This window comes from Eriocheir sinensis, chromosome 48, assembly GCF_024679095.1.
Source record: "Eriocheir sinensis breed Jianghai 21 chromosome 48, ASM2467909v1, whole genome shotgun sequence".
Lineage (NCBI taxonomy): Eukaryota > Metazoa > Arthropoda > Malacostraca > Decapoda > Varunidae > Eriocheir > Eriocheir sinensis.
The window spans coordinates 6,937,044-6,953,611 of NC_066556.1; the positions used below are offsets into that span (position 1 = coordinate 6,937,044).

Below are 16,568 nucleotides of genomic sequence, written 5' to 3' on the forward strand. Positions count from 1 at the left end.
TTGCCTGGGCCGCATCATCACTTTAGGCCGTTGATCCCCTCGACACACACAAAGCCTCGAAACCACTGTGTTCGAAGCATCGCCTGCATTCGACACCCCCGCCAAAAAAAAGGGGGGGGGAGGGAGGAGGTTACAAGTTTGAACCTCCATTCGAGACAACAAACGAAGCGCAGTTTCATCTCATACCTGCAAACGAATCCTGACATCAAAAGATTACCGCATGATAATTTGTATAGGCCAATGGGACGGAGTTGTGCACCGCCGTCACGCGCAGCTATAGCGTGTGCTCCCCACTTTACCTTTACCTGTTACTTCTTGGTGGTACTAAGCTAGTTTTAAACAGGAAAAAAAAAGACACCCTGCAACGTTGGTCATTGAGTCACCGTCTGGGCCAGCGAGGATGGAGTCAACCAGCAGAGTCAAATCAAGTCAGTGCAACAGTGGACAGTGAATGGGGAGGTACGCCGCGCTCCTCCAGCCACGGTGAGTCTCGCTGCCGCTCACCCCACCCCATTTCTCCGCCACACTTTCCATATCGCTCTACAGTTGAGAGGTCAAAGCGACTACACCAGTGACGTCATTACTCTTTGATATAAATACATGCACAAACAGAAACCACAATCCACCAGTGAGTGTATGTAAAAAGATGCCACAGAACAAGAGTGAAGTAGAAATTGATGAAAAGAAAAAGTCAGTGGTGGCGGTGGTGGTGGTAGGTCAATGGTAGTGTGTCAGTGGTGTGTGTGTGTGGGGGGGGGGGGTGAGTGGTTGCGGCATTTTTTAATCAAAGTTCCACCCCTGTGACATTAGTGGCCGGTATGACGCAAGAACAGGCGTGATCAGTGTGGCCTGCGTGGAGAGATGCTTGGCTGTTTGCAAATGTCACTCGTTTTCTTATGCAGACAGGAACAACAGCAGCAACAAAACCAGAGATATCGCGAGTTAGTGTCGAAGTTACTGATGCTGTTACCAGTGGTGGTGATCATTGCTTCCATATATGTTGTGTCTCCTAGTCAAGTGTTCTAAATGAGCCGTCCTAGAAGGTGTTATAGTTTGCATTCCTCTGAGATCAACATTCAGACGGAGAGAGACAAGTATATAGTAGAGGGAGAACACTGAATGAAACGCTAATAATATGGACTATAGAATAATGACAACCGTACGTGAGTAGTAGTAGTAATAGTAGTAGTAGTAGTAGTTAAGGAATTGTTAGAGCATATGAGGGTTGTGAAGGACAATACTGAGAAGGTATCATCTGTAGCGACATGAAGTGAGATAGACAGACAGATAGATGTAGTATGTGTTGTTGTTGATGCCAGTGTTGGTGGTAATAATGGTGTTACATGTGTTACTCATCGCACACACACACACACACACACACACACAGCGGAAACACGGTGTCTCGACGTGGTGAAAACAGTGAAAAGGAATGTCGCTGATACAGGGGACTTACTATTCATGAAATAAACTCGTGATAATTGATGCCAAGAGGAGGAGGAGGAGGGGAAGACCTGTGCGTTGTGGTGTAATGGTGCTGGTGGTCGTCGTGGTGTTGGAGGTGATGACAGTGGTGTTGCAATGCAGGGGCCGTGGTGGTGGTGGTGGTGTGCTTCTAATTCAATGAGGCACAAACACGTGGATGTACCGTGACTTCCTCTCTTAACCCGGTAGCATCGACGGCCAAATTTCTGTCATGATATAAACCCCAAAATAGATGATGCATAAACTGCTCACACATGCGTTGATATATATTATGAAATGGTGTGCGTGAGTGATGATTCTTTCTCATTATTTTACTTAGAGGGGCCTTTAACTTAATCTAACCTAACCTAACCTAAGTAACATGACCCCCGCAGCTACCGGGTTAATAAGAGGCTGACATGCGGTGGTGGTGGTGGTGGTGATGGGACTGGCTCGCGGTGGTACTGAGGCTTCTAAGTAGGCTGACATGCACGTGGTAATGGGGTGGTAGTGTTGGCGGTGTTGATGGTGGTGTCAGTTTGAAGCCCTGAGTGTGAGAGGGGCGGGGATGGGAGGGGTTCAGCTGTTGATGAGTGAGGGGCGAGCCGTGGAACCGAGCGTCGGTGTGAGGCTCATCCTTCTGTTTTTGTTCACCCCTTCCTGATCTGCGCATCTCGGAGCCCAATCTTTACTATCAGAGAGTAACTTGATAAAGCATCTAAGTGTAGAAAAGTGCCAAGGAGGACCTAAAAAACGATGAAAAGCGGAACATGTCAAAAGAAGAAAAGAGTGATTGTTGATTTCATTTACTTTTATAAAAATATAAATAAATTTGGGTGGGACGGATCCCGACAAAAGATACGGTACCGTGTCGAAATTCATCCACCCTATGTATGTAAACAAAGCCCTGACAAACCAAATCTGGGGGAGGAGGTTTACCGCCACACCGGAGTCTTGTGGTGGTGGTGGTGACTGAGCGCCGAGTCTTAACTTGTCTCGTTTGGATGTGATCGAGAATTATTTCCATTAGATCGGCCGTGTTTCCTGTCACATACACACGTGATTCAGAATATATTGTAATGCCCAGATTTATCATTATAGTTAGATCTTTACATATATATTTTAACAGTTAAGGAAGCAACTCAAGGGCAAAAAAGATAATAGCGACAAAAAAAGAAAAAAAAACCGCTAAACACTGCCCCTATAAAAGGAAACAGAAATGAATGGACAGAAGAGAGATCAGTTTCGGATGTGAATGCAAGAAATATTATAGTAAAATCTCTATAATGCAAGAAATATTATCACAGTGTTTCCTGCATTATAGAGGCGTTACTGTACTGCTAAATCCGGACATTGCAATAAACAGGTATCCAGGTTGTCATTATTTTCTTGGTTGAGCGCATAAGTAGGGACGTGGTCGTGGCTGAAGCTGATTATGAAGAAAAAAAGCTAAAGGGAAAACTGGTGCGTTGCGGTGTAATGGTTGGTGGTGGACACTTGGGTATGCTAAAAAAAAGGTAGAGTGACTTTATTGTATTATAAGGAGGATCTTAATTTTTGCGGAGGAACACCCGTATCATCATTCTCAAGGTTACCAGGCGCTTTGATTTTGAGATGAGATGGCATGTTAAAAAGGGGTAAAAAACGGAAAAAAGAAAAGTTTTGTGTAGGTGAATATGAAGAGAGGTGAGCTTAAAGTAATATTAGTGTTTTTCTCTTTAGGGGGAATACCTGGTTAGTTTTCAAGGTGAGAGAGAGAGAGAGAGAGAGAGAGAGAGAGAGAGAGAGAGAGAGAGAGAGAGACCTACGAGTATTTATAATTATTTCATACCTGTTCGACTTTCCAGAGAGAGAGAGAGAGAGAGAGAGAGAGAGAGAGAGAGAGAGAGACCTACGAGTATATATATAATTATTTCATACCTGTTCGGCTTTCCAGGCAAGAACGTACGTAAGAAAAAGCTTGAACTTGCCGCGATAATAAAAATAAACTTTGAAAATACCTGTTTCTTTTCTAGGTCACATAAGGTTTCTTTTTATACAGTTCTTTTATGTGAAAGGAACCCAAACGAAAAAGACTAAAAGTGGTGTCATGGAAAATAAAGTGAATATCCGAACACACTTACCTGTCACTGTTGGATTATTTTTTTTACTATTTCTTGAGCTGTGAAAGGTTGTTAAATGTTGTGAAAGATTTACTCAATATTTGACAGCACCCACAAGCTCAGTAGTAGTAAAAAAAATGTCCGTATTTGGGCTTGAATGTGCAGATAACCCACTGTTGTTATTGTTGTTGTTGATAGAAATGTGTTAAGGTCTGTCAATATTTCGAAAGTATTACAACAAACACCAGCACATCACACCCACAGACGTTCCATGCTTAGAGTCAACATTTTCACAGGCATTAGGGGACGCGCAGGCAAAATTAATTAATGCTGATAACTTTTCACATTACAGGAAGAAAAGAAACTCCTGAGGACTCAAGGCCGGCAGATGGCACCACCAGAGCGCGCGCAGACTGTTATGGTAGTTTGAACTTGTGCTGTGGCTGTTGTGCCGTGGTGTGGAACGGGGGTGTCTGTCTGTCTTGCTGGCTGACTGACTGACCTGGGAACTGTTGGATGACTTGTGTGTTGGCCGTGTGCCGTGTGTTGCGAAGTGAAAGTGTAGAAGCTGTAATATGAAGTGAACTGCGCCCAGCCTCCAGTCCTCCCCCCAGTTCCCTCTCTTCCTCCTCTCCCGCGTCTCCTCCTCAAGCACATAGTTACAAGGGATAATTAGAGCGAGTCTTCACTGGCGCTGCACGAGTCTGTATTTGGTGGTGAACTGAACTAGTCACTCCCCGCCGTCCCTCACTGAGCTTCGTCTGTACAGCTTGTGCGGGTGAAGGAACGTGGCGAAGACTTGAAAAACGTGTATTCCTATTCTGTGGCTGTGAAGATAAAAGTGCTATTAAGGTTAATTGAAAGTGTGAGTTTTAAGAGTTCCTGCTGACTCACCTATAAAGATTCTAATTAGCGCATTATATTAAGTGGTAGTTAAGTGTCTACTACCCGGCAATAAACTCCTCAAACAACCGTTACCGAACAGTCTATTAATTGCAAAGGAAACCACACAATCTTAGAACACAACATATACACGAAGAATCTTACCGTAAGGAAAGTTTTATTGCTTGAAAACTAGTCGTATTTTAGGAAGGAAACAAACTAGTAGAGGCGAAGAACAAGTGGGCGCGGGAAAGCTACCTCGTCCCTGTGTACTGAAGGCTCCGGGGGGCGAGGAAGTCAAGAGTGCGATTCTCAGTACCTCATGGCGCACTTCCTGTCCTGACCTGCCCAGCGGCCGCCTGTGACACCCGAGATGAGTGGCACCTCGTCAGCAGCATCAGTGGGGCGGGGCGGCGGCTGGACGATGACCATGCTGCTGCAGCCCCACCGCTACAAGCCCGTGGCCCAGGACGACGAGTATGACGTCTGCGATAGCAAGGTAAGGCGGTGGTGGTGGTGGTGGTGGTGGCGGGTTGCATATTCCTTAAGTGTATGCATGATGGGCGTCTCCACGAGCTGTTGAGCCGTGGGTGACAGGCGCGTCGTAGCTCACACACTAACTACGTAATCCTCTTCTAATTATTATCAGCGTATTCCCCGGTAAAAATTAACCACATGATTTTAGCTTCATCTTACCTAATGTAACCTAACCCAACCTAACCAAAACCGGGCGGCGTGCTGAACCTTGATGCAGCTGAAAAATATGCTGGAGGGTCTGGGGGCAAGGCGGGGCAAGGAGGGAAACGAGGTTGTGGTGGTAAAGGAGTTGAGAAAGGCAAGACAGGGGCAGGAGCCAAAACAAAGGCAAGACGGGCAAGCTCAAAGGGTTAAATAATGCAAGACGTCGGTATGGGGCAAGACGGAGAGACGGGGCATTTTCAAGACAGGGCAAGCTTAAAGGGTTAAACAGGGCAAGACGAGGGAGAGACGGGGCATGGAGGGAGGGGACGGGGTGGGATCAGAACGGAGGGAGATATGATATTGATACCGATATTTTATTGCCCTCTAATGTACGGTTACAACAGAGATGGCACAACGAGGAAAGATAGGGAAGGATGGCTTGGTGCGTGAGACATTTCGACGAGTAGAGACGAGGCGGTGTGGTGGGCAGGACGAGGAGGGCGGGGCAGTGGGGCGAGGAGGGTAAAGAGGGCGGGGCAGTCGATATACATCCACTTAGCGAGGGTATCAGTGCGGAGGGTCAGTTTGTTGCTTTTGTTGGCGGGGCTCAGTGATGTAAGGCCGAGCGAGGGGCGGGTCATGCTGGCTGGCTGGCTGACTGCATTGACCTGAGTGTGTGTGTCCTACGACTTTCATTTTTGTCTTTCGACTTCCCTTGCTTCATTTTTGTAGATCCTTGTTTGTTTGCATTACTGCTTGTTTGGCCGAGGCCGGGTTTGGGGATCTGGGTTTGCACCCTTGAGTTACCCGCCATTGCAGGAGCCGGACCACCACCCGGGATGCGGGGCACAACCCCTGCCTGACACCCGGTACCCACTCGCTGCTGGGTGGACAGGGGCACGGGTCAAGGGAGACTGCCCATGTGTGTGTGTGTGTGTGTGTGTGTGTGTGTGTGTGTGTGTGTGTGTGTGTGTGTGTGTGTGTGTGTGTGTGTGTGTGTGTGTGTGTGTGTGTGTGTGTGTGTGTGTGTGTGTGTGTGTGTGTTTAACTGTGGGATGGGTATGAGTGTGTAAGCGCATGATACAAAGAGTAAGAGAAAATAGTTCACGCGATTATTTTGATTTGATAAGTATCCTCTGTCTCAGCATATTGATAAAGATTTGGCCCCACCTGTCCAGCCCAAATTAGGCAATACATTCCTTCACTTCCATTTCCTTGTCTTCCTTTCACTTAATTAGCCTTCAATACCTTTCCCTTTGCTTTCCTTTCCTTTCCCTTTAATGTCTCTCCTTTCTTCCCCGACGAACATACAAGGAGAGGAATACACGAAGAGGTTTATATAGTTTCTAAACAACACATAATCACAGTCATGGACCTTTTTATTCTCTCTCTCTCTCTCTCTCTCTCTCTCTCTCTCTCTCTCTCTCTCTCTCTCATGGTAAGAAAAAGAATGTGAGGTCGCGTCATGCATGTATAACTCTCCCTCGCGTCTCCTCCAATCCCTCGCCTCACGCTCATCACCGAGACTCAGAGACTTGCGATTCCAGGCCAAAGGTGACATTAGGCGAGGGAAAGATGGGCTGGGAAGAGAAAACAAGTCACGTTGGGAATGAGAAGACGAGGGAGGGATGGAAAGGGAGGACAAGGGAGTGAGATGAAGATGAAGGATTCTCTCTCGATCGTCCTCAGCTTGTTGGTTTGTTATTTTTTTTTGTTTTGTTTTTTCGAGTGTTGGTGTTGCTTTCTGTTTCTTCTTTCTTTTTTTCTTCCTTCCTTCCTTTCTTTCTTTCGTTTTCTCTTTTTCGTTCTTTTCTTTCCTTTTCTTCTTTTTATTTTTTATTCAATTTCTTTTTTATTTTTTATTTCTTTTCTCTCTCTCTCTCTCTCTCTCTCTCTCTCTCTCTCTCTCTCTCTCTCTCTCTCTCTCTCATCTAAAAACAAAAAAGCACGGAACCAGTGTCTTGGGTTTATCCCTCCATGGTTTATCCCATAACACGGGGTCTCGGAAATACCACAAGAAGCTTAATTTTGTTGCCTCACGTGATACCAGTTCCCCACCTTACCTGACCTTGCTTTACCTTACCTTTACGTACCACACCTCACTTAAACTCACTTTACCTGCCCATACCTTACTTTACCATAGTGCCTTACCTTACCTTTCCACACCTTACCTTGCCTTACCTTACCTTACCTTACCTTGCCTTACCTTACCTTACCGTACCTCATCTCATCTTATCTGACCATGCCTCCTTACCTTTCTACACCTTGCCCTGCCTTTCCTTTCCTTGGCTTACCTTACGTCATCTTACCTTGCCTTTCTTTTCCTTACCTTTACGTACCACACCTCACTTAACCTCACTTAACCTCACTTTACCTGCCCATACCTTACTTTACCATAGTACCTTACCTTACCTTTCCTTACCTTACCACACCTTACCTTACGTTACCTTACCTTACCTTACCTTACCACACCTTACCTTACCTCACGTCACATTCCTACACCATACCTTACTCTACCTTACTTTACATTACGTTAGTTTACCTTACCTCATCTTACCTTGCCTTCCCTTACCTAACTCTTCCTTACTTTACCTTACCTTGCCACACCCTACCTTACATCACCTTACCTTGCCACACCCTACCTTACATCATCTTCCTTTACCTTATTTTACCTTAATTTACCTTATCTTACCTTACCTTTCTTTACCTTACCTTACCTTGCCTTGCCTTGCCTCACCTCACGACACCTTCCTATACCATACCTTACTTTACATTACGTTAGCTCACCTTACCTCATCTTACCTTGCCTTACTTTTCCTTACCTTACCGTACCTTGCCACATCCTACCTTACATCACCTTACTTTACCTGATCTTACCTTACCTTACCTTGCCACACCTTATTTTACCTTACCACGCCCCATCGTCCTCGTCCTCGTCCTCGTCCTCGTTACTGATAATTATGCCGCACTGGTTTGCGTGTTGCCGCTTTTCTACGCCTCACCGGCTAACCGACCGCTGGTGTCCTCGTCGTCGTCTTCATCATCGTCATCATCATCGTCGCCTCCTCGCTTGTTTTTTTCCGGCGGTTGCTTTCGTTGTTCTTGTGTTGTTGTTGTTGTTGTTGTCTTGTTTTCTTTCCGTTGTTGTCTCAGTCAAGGAGGAGGAAAGGAAGGAAATTGAAGGTTAAGGAAAGGAAAGGGCAGGGAAAGACGAGTGAAACGTAAAGGATGTCAAAGGGAAGGGAAGGAAAAGAGTGGAATGTGAAGGATGATAAAGGGAAGGGAAGGAAAAGAGTGGAATGTGAAGGATGATAAAGGGAAGGGAAGGAAAAGAGTGGAATGTGAAGGATGATAAAGGGAAGGGAAGGAAAAGAGTGGAATGTGAAGGATGATAAAGGGAAGGAAAGGAAAAGAGTGGAACATGAAGGATTCTAAAGGGTAGGGAAGGGAAGGAAAGGAAATGGAAGAAGAGAGAAGGAAAACTAAAGAATAGAGAAGAAAAGGAAAGGCAAAGACAGGGTATTAAAAGGTGAGGAAAGGAAGCTAAAGAAATGAAAAGGGGAGAAAAAAATATTGATGAAAAGGAGAGGTAAAGGGAAGAATATACAAGGAAGGCTTTTTTTTCTTTTCAATGTGATGGTCTGGCTGCCTCGGAGAAATGGGATACTAATATATTTATGATCTGCCATAGCTATTTCCCTTATCCTGTGTGTGTGTGTGTGTGTGTGTGTGTGTGTGTGTGTGTGTGTGTGTGTGTGTATGTGTGTGTGTGTGTGTGTGTGTGTGTGTGTGTGTGTGTGTGTGTGTGTGTGTGTGTGTGTGTGTGTGTGTGTGTACCTCCATCGTACTACTCTTGGCCTTCCCTCACACTCCCATAATTACACACACAACCTCCCATCTCACCGCCGTCACCTTGAGCTTCCTAACCTCCCATAGACTTAACAATTTTCACTCCGGAAGGCAGACATTACGCCGCACATGTTACCTGGAAACACGCAGCTCGACCTCAACACCCTGACTCACCTGACGTAGAGAAGACAGCTCACACCTTTAAGAAATAGATAAGGTGTGATGAGGGTTGAGTCCTGTTAAACTTAGGATCAACAAAAGGCACGTCTAGTTTATAGCTCCAGATACCTCTGCGCAACAGGTGTATAGATGACAACACTCACCTGTCCTCTAGTCAACAGGAAATGCATAGAGAAGGAGAACAAGAGAGTCGAGTCTTGTTTGGAAGTTTAAATACCTTATCGCTTCCGGAGTATAGATAACCAGTCTGACCTTTCCTTAAATCAATAGGTAATGCATAGAGAAGGAAGAGAGAGAGGGAGAGAGGGGACTGAGACCTTATCAAAATTTAGGATGAACAAAAAGCAAATCTAGTTGGAGCTTTAAACACCTTATCGCCTCCGGAGTATAGATAACCAGTCTGACCTTTCCTTTAATCAACAGATAATGCATAGAGAAGGAAGAGAGAGAGGGAGAGAGGGGGTTGAGTCCTTTTTAAGTTTAGGATGAATTAAAGTTGTCTAGTTGGATGGAGCTTTAAATACCTTATCGCTTCCGGAGCACAGAACAAGTCTGACCTCTTCCTCAACATACTCGTAACGCATGGAGGGAGAGTGTTGAATTCTTTTTAAGTTTAGGATTAACACACGCGCAAGTCTACTTTGGAGCTATAAATAACTTAGTGCATCCGGAGTATAGATAACGCGTCTGAGTTATCCTTCAATAAACACGTAAAGGATACACATAGTAAGAAAAGAGGGTTGAGTCCTTTTAAATTTAGGATCAACAAAAGTCTTCTTGGGGCTTTAAACACCTCAGCGCTTCCGGGGTACAGATAACAAGTCTCCGCTCTTCTCTAACAAACAGGTAATGCGCATTGGGAGGAGAGGGTCGAATCCTTTTATGCTGGAGATGAGCAAACGGCAAACCGAGTCGGATCTCACGCCGTCTTATGCCCGGGGCGGATCCAGTCTGTCAAGGGCGCGCGTGTGTAGGAGACAGGAGGGAGGGAGAGGGAGGATGAGGCAAGGAAGGATGGGAGAGAGAGAGAGGGAGGGAAAAGCTAACGGTGGAGGCAAGTAGTGGAGGTTATTCGACTTTCTCCACTCTCACTTTCCACCATCTCCCAGTTTTGTCTCTTCCTCCCTCCACTGATTCGAGGTAGGAAACAGAGGGAGGGAGAGAAGGAAGAGAAAGGCAAGGTGAGATAGGGAGGGAGAGACAGAGGAAGAGAGAATTGGAGATTGTACGGCTTTCTCTCCTCTCACTTTCCTCCTCCTCTCAGTTTTATCTCTTCCTCCCTCCACTGATTCGAGGTAGGAGAGAGAGAAGGAAGAGAAAGGCAAGCTGAGGTAGGGAGGGAGAGACAGAGGAAGAGAGAAGTGGAGATTGTGGGGCTTTCTCCACTCTCACTTTCCTCCACCACCCAGTTTTCTCTCTCCCTCCCTCCACTGATCCGGTGAAAGAGAGAGAAAGAGAGGGAGAAAAGACAGAGGAAGAGAGAGAAGCTAGCGGTGGATGTAAGAAGTGGAGGTAGACGGCTTTCTCCACTCACTTTCCTCCACTTCTCAGCTTTCTCTCCTCCTTTTCCTCACTGTATAGGAGAGAGAAAGAGGGAGGGAAGCGAGGGAACGGCAGAGGAAAGACAGAGGAAGGGAGAAGTTAGAAGTGGAGGCAAGAAGTGGAGTGGAGATTTTTGGACTTACTCCACTCTCACTTTCCTCCACCTCTTAGTTTTCTCTCCTCCTTCCCTCAGTGCAGGAGAGAGAGAAAGAGGGAGGGAAGCGAGGGAAAGGCAAAGGAAAGACAGGAAGGGAGAAGTTAGCGGCGGAGACAAAAAGTGGAGTGGAGACTTTGCGACTTTCTCCACTCTCACTTTCCTCCACCTCTGTTTTCTCTTCCCTCCGCTGGTTCAGACAAGACACGCCAGTGGATAAGTTGGAGTATTGTTGTGCCTTGGGGTGGAGAGATGCGGGCTTGTGGAAAGTGTATGTCACGTTAACCAAAAGCGTGTTATTTTCTTGGTTTGTTTTCTTTTATGTATGGTGTTTGTATGCATGCACGTGCTTTGTTTTATATATGTGCAGCGTTTGATGTTGGGGCTACGTATGTGGATGGGGGCATGTTGGAGTAGTGTGTCTGGTGGTGGAGCGGCAATGGTGGTATGTGGATAGTGGATGTGAGCCTGAGATCACAGCATTTTCGGTCGCACGGCAGACGGAGACACATGACGATCGCACGCACAACCATGTGAGACCTCCTGCGACCTGCGGGTCGCGGGAGGTCGTCAGTAGGTCGTAAAGTCAGTGTGACTGGGCCTTAAGGCTGTAAGAATGGATACGAGGATAAGGGATGAGTGAAAGGATACAGAGAAGAGAAAGATGCAAGGATATAAGGAGGGAGATAATGAGGAAAGGATGGATAGAGATGGAAGGCTATGAAAATGTGGTTGTCAGGTTTGAAGTGAATGTGAATGCAAGTAGAGTGGCCAATGTTGATATGTGGATGGTGTGGATATTAGCCTTAGGACACTGGGGATGTTAGGATTTCGTTACTGTATGTGTTGGAATGGAGAAGGTTGTTGGTAGATGCAAAGGAAGAGGTCCACATAAAAGAAAAGTTGGTAATACCGTGGAGAGAACGTACTTAACAACCTCGTGTGTGTGTGTGTGTGTGTGTGTGTGTGTGTGTGTGTGTGTGTGTGTGTGTGTGTGTGTGTGTGTGTGTGTGTTGATACAGCTGTACCACCTAATCATCGGCAGCTGCTGGTCAGTGAAATCATACGTATTTGTCGTGAAAACAGCGTTACGTTCGCAGTTTCACCACGCGCATGACACTGTTGCCAGATGAACACATAACGGAAATGGACAAGAAAAAGTAGTGAATATTAACAAAGTCACCACCACTACTACTACTACTACTACTACTACGACCACCCTTACTTAAACTTCACATCAAATCCATGAGCCAGAAGGTAATATTCCAAAGCGGCCTCTCTCTGGACTTCTTGGGAACAGGAATGGGAGAATATGATTTAATTTGAGTAGGAATGATCTAGTTAAAGGTACGACGGAAGAATTGATCGCCTTCATAACAACGGGAATGGGAATAATCTTGTGTGTGAATAGGAATGGTCTGTTTAAGGTAAGACTGAAGAATCAATGGCCCATATATCATTGGAATCGCTGCTCACTCGCCCCCGGTAGGCATTCATTCGACATTCGGGTTGGTATTCACAGACGCTTCCATCCCTCACAACATCTATTTCCAAAGGTCAAAAAAGGGGATCAACTGGGTTCTAATGAGTGAATTTTTAAGTTCATGGTACAGAAGAAGGGTTAAACTATTTCCAAAAGTCAAAAAGGGGATCAACTGGGTTCTAACGAGTGAATTTTTAAGTTCATGGTACAGAAGAAGGGTTAAACTATTTCCAAAAGTCAAAAAGGGGATCAACTGGGTTCTAACGAGTGAATTTTTAAGTTCATGGTACAGAAGAAGGGTTAAACTATTTCCAAAAGTCAAAAAGGGGATCAACTGGGTTCTAACGAATGAATTTTTAAGTTCATGGTACAGAAGAAGGGTTAAACTATTTCCAAAGGTCAAAAAAGGGGATCAAATGGGTTCTAACGAGTGAATTTTTAAGTTCATGGTACAGAAGAAGGGTTAAACTATTTCCAAAAGTCAAAAAGGGGATCAACTGGGTTCTAACGAATGAATTTTTAAGTTCATGGTACAGAAGAAGGGTTAAACTATTTCCAAAAGTCAAAAAGGGGATCAACTGGGTTCTAACGAGTGAATTTTTAAGTTCATGGTACAGAAGAAGGGTTAAACTATTTCCAAAGGTCAAAAAGGGGATCAAATGGGTTCTAATGAGTGTTGTTTTTAAAGTTCATGGTACAGAAGGGTCAAACTACCATCACGGTCATAAAACTACCCATAGACAGGACCCAAACACCCATGAGAGGCTTGTCAAATATGTGAGGATGGGTTCTGATATGTTTAAGAATCCTCAGTGTGGTCAGAGAAATCGAGGGAGGAGGTCATGCGCCGCTTTCCTAACCTTTATAAGCGATGAGGAGAATAATACCAACAAACGTGCCTCGTCAAGAAGAGAAAACTATTGATGTTACTAATGAGATGCGCGTTGTTGTTTTATCCTTCATTAATGCTTATTGTGTTAATGATTCTTTTATTGGGTTTATATTCTTATTCTTATTGATGACGTGATAGATTTGGCTTATGTTGTCTTTGGGTCTCGCGTGAGCACACACACACACGCACACACACACATACACATGCACACAAATACATAAACACACGCTCTCTTCCTCCTCTCCCTCTCCTCCTCTTCCCTTTCTTATCTGTCTCCTTTTTGTACTTGCTCCATCGGTACAAATACTAAAATTAAAACAATACTACTGCCTCCTCCTCCTCCTCCTCCTCCTCCTCCTCCACCTTAGAAATTACAAAGGAGAAGCAAAATACACTCGAGATGACAAATATGTATAAGAGTAAAGACTTCTCTCATTTATATTCTTAATTCTTGTGTTTATTCGCCTGATCACGTTCTGGGGGTGCCGAGGGAGGGAGGAGGGTCTGAGCGTGTTATAGAGGCTTCAACTCTCTCACTCGCGGCCAGAGAACACTTTGTAATCGCCTTGTCTTCTTGTTCGGTGCTTCAGTAGAATTGTAATGTTGATAAAAGAGGATTAGTATTTCTTTTGTTTTGATGTTCTGGTTGTGCTGTGGTGTGGTGGTTTTGTGGTTGTGGTGTGGTGGTGGAGGTGGTGATGTGTGTGTGTGTGTGTGTGTGTGTGTGTGTGTGTGTTCCGTAACTTCACACAGCTTCAGCTCCCTGTAAATTAGAAAAGAAAAAGTTGAAACACAAGCAAAACATATTTCTCGCTCGCCGGCAGTCTGTATTCATGACGTTTTCGCTTCGTGGGCCTCAGATTCTGGCTCCAAGTCAGGACGAGGCTCACTTGACTAACAAAACACGGGCAGGTTCTAACCAGCTCAGCAGTGCACCCTGGCGGCGGCGGTGATGGTGGTGGTGGTGGTGGAATGATAACACATAAGGATGTACAAGGATGTAAAGAGGAAGATGAGGACAGGGAGATGAGGACAGGCAGAGGATAAGAGGGAGACGAGAACGGGGAGACGAGAACGGGGAGACGAGAACGGGGAGACGAGAACGGGGAGACGAGAACGGGGAGACGAGAACGGAGAGATGAGGACATGGAGATGAGAAGAGGAACATAAGAAGAGGGAGATGAGAAAAGATGAAGAGAAGGATAGATAGGGATGTAAGCTTAACAGTGAATGGTTGAATGATCGATATAATGAAGGAGAAGAGAAGGATACACAAGAAAAGAAGGATGGGAGATGAAAAGAGGGAGACGATCGAGAGGAAGGATAGATAGGGATAGAAGTGGTATAGAAAGAGATAAATAAAAATGAAGAGAGAGAGAGAGAAAAACAAAAAGGGAGGGAGGAGGGATAAGAAGGGATGAATGAAGAGTGCGAGGAAAGAAGTCTGAAGGGGCATGAAGGAGAGTGAAGAGGGGATGAAAGATAAAAGAAGAGAGGGAAAATGATGGATGGGAATGGAGGAAGAATGAAAGGAATCTGAATAATGGAGAGAGAGAGAGAGAGAGAGAGAGAGAGTGGGGGGGTGGGGGTGGAAGAGGGACAGGAGAAGGAGGAAGGGAAGGAAGAGGAGAAAAAGGAAACAAAGGAGAAGGAAGATTGGAAGAAATCTGACGAATAATGGGGAAGGTGGAAGAGGGAGAGAAGGAGGAAGAGGAACCAGAGGAAGAGGAGGAGAAAGAGAAAGCAAAAGGAGGAGAAGAAGCAAGGGAGGCGGATGAGAGACGTGTTAGTGATATGCATTGGTCCAAGTTATTATATTGGTGTTGATTCTCTCTCTCTCTCTCTCTCTCTCTCTCTCTCTCTCTCATACCGATCATACCGCGGCCGACGCAGGAGGAGCAAAACTTAAGAAAACGTAAACACATAAAAAAATAAATCTCTTCGTTCTTGTGTGTGACGAAGCGAGGAGCAGATCATGTGTTATGCTGTTTCCGGGCGGCAGAGGCGGATGTTTCTTTGTTTGTATGTGTGTGTGTGTGTGTGTGTGTGTGTGTGTGTGTGTGTGTGTGTGTGTGTGTGTGTGTGTGTGTGTGTGTGTGTGTGCTGGTATATGCTCAAGTGGGTGCATGTGTATGTGGCGGAGGCCCTGTGTGTGTGTGTGTGTGTGTGTGTGTGTGTGTGTGTGTGTGTGTGTGTCCCGCTGAGGGTTGGGTACACACACACGGAGATACCCATACAGCTTCACTTCCTCCCCTCTTCCATCGCTCTGCCTCTCCCCCCCCCCCTCCCTCCTCCTCCTCCTTCTGCAGCTATTGTGCCTCCTTCCTGCCGGCGACGGAGCCTTGCCATTTCCTTCCTCGTTCCTGCAGGCGGCCGTCACGCAGCAGGGGACACGGAGCCGGTGTTGGGGGATGGCTGAAGGATGTAACATTAGGGAAGATTGCTTACACGTGTTTGAGGAAGACAACAAAAAATGCGAAAGAAGGAAAAGCTGATGATAACCATGTTCGAGTCGGGATAGAAGAGTGAGTGTGAAAAAACAACAACTGAGCATTATTAGTAAAACAAATTGGAATAAGTTAAAAAGTGAGGATAAAAAAGTAAGGAAGTGGAAAAAAAACATTAACAATACAAACTTGAAGAACGCAAAGAAAAAAGCGATACCGTAACTGAAAGAATAAAATTACTAACGATACCTGTTTGGCTAAGGAAAAAATGTACAAATTAATAATCTAGTAATAGGTTGTCTAAAATTTATCGCCTTGACAAATAAGTAAAACGCATATTAACCAGTGAAAAAAAAAAAAAAAAACTAGATGTCGAGTGAATATTGAAAATGAAAATAAGAGTTACAGCGCGAGAACATTGACACTGAGTGAAAAGATTGATTGATTGATTGATAGTTTATTGCTGCAGGTAAACAAGGGAGAAGGGAGGAGCATGCCATCCCAACCCCCAGGCAGGACAGAGTGTGATTATATAACTATTAATACATGTGTAGGTAGCACCATGAAATTAAAAAGATACAATGGTAGGAAGGAAAGCACAACAAGGGAGGGGGCAGTACCTCCCCCTGGACAATAAGACAATAAAATGTGGGGAAAATCCGGGAGCCGTTGCAAAGGCATATCCCGGGACTACCTCTGATCTGACTCACAAGAAGTATTTCAGGAAGTAACAAATAAGGGAAAACTAAATATTGTCGTGACTAACAATGCGTGTGTGAGGAAGGTGAGACAACGGACGAGGACGAAACACACCCTTATAATGTCTCTTAACAACCCGTGTTTGCCCTTGACTGGGACGCCGCTAACAACTTTGCTTAAGGTTGTTCGCTGTTAT

At 45.2% G+C, this 16,568-nt stretch overlaps 1 long non-coding RNA gene across 2 annotated transcripts; it reads left to right on the plus strand.

Moving 5' to 3' along the window:
* The first annotated feature begins 273 nt into the window (after positions 1-273).
* LOC126981530 (uncharacterized) lies at positions 274-15,618 on the plus strand. Of its 2 annotated transcripts, XR_007733984.1 has the most exons (3): positions 328-483; positions 3,916-4,944; positions 15,596-15,618. It is a non-coding gene; the product is annotated as an uncharacterized LOC126981530 (long non-coding RNA). The 2 variants fall into 2 exon arrangements; XR_007733985.1 differs by lacking the exon at positions 15,596-15,618 and having other exon boundaries at positions 274-483; positions 3,916-4,945.
* The last annotated feature ends 950 nt before the right edge of the window (positions 15,619-16,568 follow it).